This window comes from Amphiura filiformis, chromosome 11 (genome assembly GCF_039555335.1).
Source record: "Amphiura filiformis chromosome 11, Afil_fr2py, whole genome shotgun sequence".
NCBI classification, from domain to species: Eukaryota; Metazoa; Echinodermata; class Ophiuroidea; order Amphilepidida; family Amphiuridae; genus Amphiura; species Amphiura filiformis.
This window is the reverse complement of record NC_092638.1, coordinates 50153185-50160491: the sequence shown is the minus strand read 5'-3', so window position 1 is coordinate 50160491 and position 7307 is coordinate 50153185.

Here is a 7307-nt window from a genome sequence, read left to right as displayed (position 1 = left end):
TTAAAGCTTGAATTTGACTCTGTGCAAGAATTAATGCATACAAGAAACGATATATTATATTAACAGTATTTGTCAGTATGTCAATCTGTCCATGTATGTTCACATCAAATTTTTACTTGTTGTTATCGACCTGACCCAAAGTAATTGATTAGTCTTGACCCCAGAGTGCAACATGGCTGAATTGCGAAGATGCATTGACGACAGAAACCGGCTGTAAACGAGTTGGGTCATCTTGTGAGATCTTGTGATTTGTATTGTTTCATCACCGATCACGCTTGTCAGACATAGGGGGGTCGCTGGCTTGGAAATTATCTTTTAAGTGTCAGAAATTCCAAGTTTAATTTAATTGGATACATCGAATTAGATAACTATGATTTGGAGATATGTGAGTACCAATTTCATTTATACATGTATAAATTGAATGAATTGCAAAAAATGTTAAGTGTGTAAATCCCATTGACACACAAAATGGCATAAGCCAGTCTCTGTGTACAAACGCCGTACACGAGACCATACGCTGTTGAGCCAGCAAACTGTTCCTCATTACTCAACATCTGCAATGACAACTTTCTTGACCAAATGGTTATCGAGCCCACAAGAATATCAGGGGCCACTCGAAGTATTCTCGACCTCGTCCTCACATCTCACCCAGGCTTTATTAATAACTGTTCAGTGCCTGCTGGTATAAGTGACCATGAAATGGTCTTCTTTGAGTTGAACTTCACGCCCAAAATCAGTAAAAAAGCGCAGCGTAAAGTTTTCATGTACAGCAGGGCTAACACCGACAGTATGCAACATGATCTTCTAGATTTCCAGCAGTGTTTTCTTGCCAACCATCCTGAGAAATGCTCGGTGCAAGACAACTGGGACAATTTTAAGGGCACTCTCATAAAAAAAAAAAAAAAACACATTCCAACTAAGTTATGCAAGAAGAGTCAATCCAACCCATGGATTACAAATTAGAAGGAAGGCTAAAAAGAAACAGAGACTTTACAACAAATCATAGCGCTCAGAAAAATCTCAAGATTGGAGTGAATACAAACTCTATCAAAACCACCTGAAAAAGGAAATGAAACAAAATTACTGGGAATTTCAGAACAAAATCTGCTGTGACTTGGAGGACAAAAACAACAAGTCCTTCTGGAGTTTCATCCGTTCAAAGAAACAAGACTCATCTATGAACCAGTGTCATAGTGTAAAGGGTAAAGCATCTACTTTCAACAGACAGTTTCAGTCAGTCTTCACCACTGAAAATACCACCAACATACCAGATATGGGTGAACCCTTAGTTCCACCAATGGATCATATCACTGTGACAAATACCAGGGTTCTTAAGCTTCTCCAAGATCTCAAAATCAGGAAAGCGACAGACCCAGATATGATCCCTGCCAGGATTTTGAAGGATTATGCTGCAGGGAGGTGTCCCCAATCTTGACATTAATATTCATATTCCAGCAGTCACTAGATTCTGGTATGTTACCTGCTAACTGGATAAGTTGTTAAACCAATTTGGAATGAGCTTATTTCTGTAATAGTCAACAAACATGATATTGATTTTTCCTGCTCAAAATTTAATAGAATGTTTGGTGTCCCAGGTGATAAATTCCTTACCCATTTATTCCTGATTTTAAAATATTATATTTATATTTGCAAATTTCAAAATAAAAAGCCAACTTTTATTGGATTTAGGGCCCATGTTAAATTTAATAGGGAAACAGAATACTTTATTGCTAAGGGTAAAGACAAGCTTTCTGCCCATTTCCGTAAATGGAGATTTGATTTGTAATTTTAGCTGTATCTGTTTTATAAAGTTTTGAAGGCTGCATGATCTACATTGTATGCTATAAGGTATGCTATGATTTTTCAACATTTGTTGCTGGATTGTATCATTGGTGTTAAATTTGTGCTATTTTTTTTTTGTGATCTTTGTGATTCGTTTTGATTGCTTTGTAATTCTTTTTTGTGTGATATCTTGTTAAAATAAAAAACACAGAAACATAAAAAAACATTGTTCGCATTTACAAAAAAGGAAATAAGAGCATCCCAAGCAACTATCGTCCTGTCTCCATCACTTCGATATGCTGCAAACTGGTTGAACACATAATATACAGGCAGGTTATGGACCACTACGATAAGCACCAGATCCTTGTTGACGCTCAGCACGGTTTATGCCCTCAATGTTCATGTGAAACCCAGCTCATCATCACATCACAGGATCTCGCTAAGGCTCTTGATGATCGTCACTCGTCAGCAAGTCGATGCAGTTGTATGAAGACTTTAGCAGAGCATTTGACCGAGTTCCACACCAACGTTACACCATTATGGCATTAATCCTTCTCTGCTTCGATGGACTAATTTTTCCTGACCAGGCGCTCTCAACGCGTAATCATTGATGGGGAATCATCTGATTTTGTCCAGGTTACATCGGGTGTACCGCAGGGCACGCTACTTGGGCCACTTCTTTTTCTATCTTTCATCAATGACATTCCGTCTGGCATCACCGATGATTGTCTCATGTATAGGCCCATCAACAATACCAACGACTGTGACCTGCTGCAACAAGATCTCAATCGCCTTCACCAATGGTTGTCAACTTGGCAAATGCAATTCAATACTGAGAAATGCCATGTTTGGCGCTTCACCCTCTGCCGTAATAACATCCACAAGGAGTACAACATCGGAGGTAGCCAACTGACCACTGTTGCAGAGTCACCATATCTGGGATCGAGAAAGTGTGACTTCCATGTTGCAAGAGCTTGAATGGGACTCCCTCGAGAAACGCCGCCAAGCAGCCAGCCTCATCATGGTGTTCAAAATCCACACCAATGTCATAGCCATCAATCCTGCTCTGTATGTAATACCTATGTTGGCAACCAATACCAGACAGTACCACCACCCTAGCAGATATCAGATAATACCAGCCCGCATCCAACTCTACCAGAATGCTTTCTTTCTACTAACCATAACCTGGTGGAATGCGCTCCCTGCATCACTGTTGACCTCTCCTTCAGTGGAGGCATTCCGGGGAGCAGACACATCCTTCATCTAAGTGGGTCCAGTTTTTTACTTGCACGATATGATGGCTGTCATGCTCATGATGGCTGTAATATATAGGCCTATAGACATGTCATGATATAGACTGCCTTACTAGCCTGTATCACGTTTCAGGGAAAGAACGTCTGTAGTACATACCTGTTTTTAATGACGTTGCAACAATGTTTCTATTGTCAGCAATAACACCTTGCATTCATACTTTTGAGTTTGTATGGTGGACGTTCGTACACATTATAAATAAATGAAATCAGAATATCCTGAAAGGAATTTAGGTAACAAATTGAACGACACTGACCTCGCAGCAGCTAATGTTTTCATGTAAACATGGCGAATGAATGACGTCATTAGACATTTTTAGCCTACGTTTCGTATCCTACTATCGGATCGTTGAAACAAGATAATCTCATTCCCGGCCTCATTCACGAATTCACTCACCTTCCTACACCACCAGTTGAAATAAAACTCAAAACATCCCGTGTTATTCCTCAAAACTACATGCACCTTCATTAATAAAAAATTGAAATCCTAGTAGAAATCCGTTATCGAAAATTGTTTGATATAAAACATCAACAAAAGTAATTTTTCTGAAGAGTAGATACCACGTTGCAAAATGGCGGCTCGCAGTCGCATCCCCTGCTTTGTATGTGTACCCAGGTCACGGTCTGACTATGTGACGAACACTCAGGGTCAGAGGACAGCGCAACCTGTCTGCTGCCATGCCGTAATATATGCGTGACGTGTGCACAACAACAGCCTCTTATGCAGGTAAGAGCTCACGCTGTCCTCACTTTAGCGATTAGGATCGACGAGCGTCAGGCCGACACAATCTGGTTGTATGTAGGAGACTATCATCGTCATGCCCACCTTGGAAACATTGGATTACGGAAGAAATATTCATATCAGGACTGAAGCAATGCGGCCATTTCTATGTTTGTACCGGGCAAGTACCGGACATTTTTCAACACGGAGCTAGCGGAGATTACAACAAATTCGTCCAAAGGTAAGCAAAGGGTTGGGGATCGCATTTTTAACTTTGACTAAACTGTTTCAGAGTTAAGGCATGCTAAAAGTAGACCATTTCGGGGGCCGTATTTGGTGTACATGTGACGTTTTAAACAGAGTAAAAAATGACCATTTATTCGCTATTGCTGATATACACCTATCCGACTTCGCCATTACTGCGGTGTCCCCGATGTAAAACTGCGGTGTCCCGAGGTCGGGGGTTCCATCCATTATTTATTGTGTGCTATACAGAATTGTACCGGGAATTGTACACAACAGTGATATTCAATACACAATCATGAGTATTGAATTACGAATTAAATCTCCGCTCTGGTACATCTGTGTTGCCGTCAATAGAGGGCCAAATACAGTAAACGCTTCTCGGATTGGTGTATATACTCGCCGAATCATGTAGCAATACCAAGGTATTGCTACATGTACATGAGATCAGGTATAGTCATGATAGAAGCACAACTGCAAAATGCCATGGACTTTGCACCGCACCCGAGCATAAGTCACAGTTCCTTGGCCGCACGTCCAAATGGATCCTGCCAAGTATCAACGTAGACGTAGACTGGCATGACTGGCAAGTGAGTCTAGTCTGTGACAGTCAGTCAATGCTGCAGGGCTGTCAACTTTTTGGAATTGCTTGGCGTGAGACAGAGGCGTACCGGATTTGCCCACTCCAATGTTCATCTTGAACCATGATTATTTGAGGCACCATGATTATTTGAGGCACGGCACTCGAGAATGTGAAAAGCGGGGGGGGGGGGATTTTTTGTGTGAGATTTACTACCTAGTCGTGAGATTATATAGGTATGCTAGGTGAATTCAAATTTGCCATCAAACTGCATCATTTTATATATCAAATTAAAGTCCTTGAGTACACAAAGCCAAAACTGAAAACCCTTTTTTCATAGCACTTTCCGTAGCAAAGTTACATCTTGTCAAAGATTGACTTTCATCAAAAAGATTCAGCTAGCAAAATTCCCCAAAATGGCATTTCGGGTGTTTCTAGATCTTAGTCTCATTATGATAGCAGCTTTTTTTAATGGAACTGCTATCAAAATCCTCTAAAATTCCATGTGCGATTGTCTTATCACCATAAAAATCATATATTTGGGTCAAGTGAAGTATAGAAAACATATTTATGTAGGTTTCCTTCTTGCCAGTTGTTTTAAATTTCTATGTAAATTTACATTGACATTTTCGGCGAATTTGGCTGACTAGCAAATGTGTTAATTAAGGTTTGCCTGGGATACCTAGATTATACTACCTTGACGTGAGACTGTGCGAAAGTGACCTGTGATACTCACGGCCAATGCGTGAGAGTTGGCAGCCCTGAACGGCAAGTCTATTTTGCATAACAGAAAGTGCATAACTGCATAATGGGATTTGCAGACTAAAAGGACAGAGGACTTGGGGAGTTATTCATTCCTCGAGTTACAGTGTCTGCCAAAATAACCTCATCTCCTATGGCAAAGTTCATTAACACCATTCAATAAATATAGCTAAAAGTTGACCTCAAGTTAAAGAGTATGGGATTTTTTACCCAACAGACTCAAAGGTCATTCTATGCCATGTACAAGTGTATTGGGGAATAAAGCATGTTTGTGTTAGCTCATGTGGGTGTTATAATGTGGTATTAATTGTTTTAACAGGCCTCATGTTCCAAGGATGTCTGTGTTTATATTTATCATTTCAGCTTGTCATATTATGTCTCAAGTCAGGAATTTTGGACTTGGTCAATACCGAGGTCAATTAGACATGAAATTGCAGAAGTTTAAAATGATTTTGTATTGCTCGCCTGCCTGGTATAAATATTTAGTCTGATATTTAATTTGTAACATTTTTATAAGATTACAGTGGCAGGGCAAGGGGAATTTGCCCCACCCCCTCCTTTTTGCCCCCCCATTTTTTGCCCCCCCACTTTTGAGGGAAAAACCCAAAATTACGTAAATTTGGGCCGATTAAAAATAAAAACATTTTTCTAGTCCGAGTTTTTAAAAAGAAATGGAGGAGAAATTGTTCTGACTTTTGTCGGAATTGCAACTTTTTTGGGTACCCATAAAATCCTTGAGACCCCTCCCCAAATACTAGTAAACTGAAATGCATTATTTCATCAAATTTGCATTGTGTAATTTGGTAGGCCAATAACAATATTACTTTAGGCCTAGTATACGATATCTAAGACTGAAAATGAACTTAATGAAGAAGAAACAGAGTAATATTATCCCGAATATTATAGGCCTATATGTTTTCTTATAATAGTTATATCCACTATAAAACAAAAGAAATTGAAATATACATGGATTAGCTTTTCTGTGTCCATGATTTCGACTTTCCACTGCCAATATTAATCCACAAAAAAAAACCAATTGGAAACAACACAAATCCTGTGAGGTACTACTTCTCAAGATCAATGCTTGGAATGTTCTGGAGTTTTAACCTCTCATTTTAATTTTAATCTGGAAATGATATTAAGACATTAAAAGTTTACTTGACAACATTTTATGAGTACCATATAACATTAATGTATACAGATAGACTAAGATAAGATATAGACTAAGATAAGATAAATAAACATTAAACCATACCCCACAATGCCCCACATAAATTAGCATGAATTTGCAATGTGTTCATATTTTGTTTTATGCTAAACATGATATTGTACAGTACAGTGAAAATTCTACTGAATGCTGGGAAATCATTCGGGATCATGATTCTTTAAGTGGAAATTATGTTTTGTTTTATATTATTGGCACCTACCTATTTGGCCAAGCCCATATTTAAGACCTTGCCTGCAGGATCTCACGTCCTTGGGTATACAGAAACTCATACTCCACAACTTGAGTTTGCATTTTAAGCACTTACTGTTGTATGAGGCTATTGAACTATGTTATTGGAAATGAGGCTGGTTTGCTTCCAAAGACTTGAAACAAGTCTAACGCTTATCGAAGAAAAAAGTCTACCACCATGATTTTGGAAGTACAAGGCATAAACAAATGCAGTGCAACTCCTCACTCTTGGGAGCTCTACATGATTTTACTCATTTAGCCTGAGAATCTTTGGCATTTTGGTATGCAGGTTTATGCAGTTTTATGCACATTCTGTTATGCAAAATAGACTTGCCGCAGCCCTGAATGCAGTCACACACTGTCTGACATGACACTGGCACTGCTGAATCATGCAATTTTTATTTTTATTTTATAAAATTATAAGCTTACTTACCATGCTTACTAAAGTTTGCT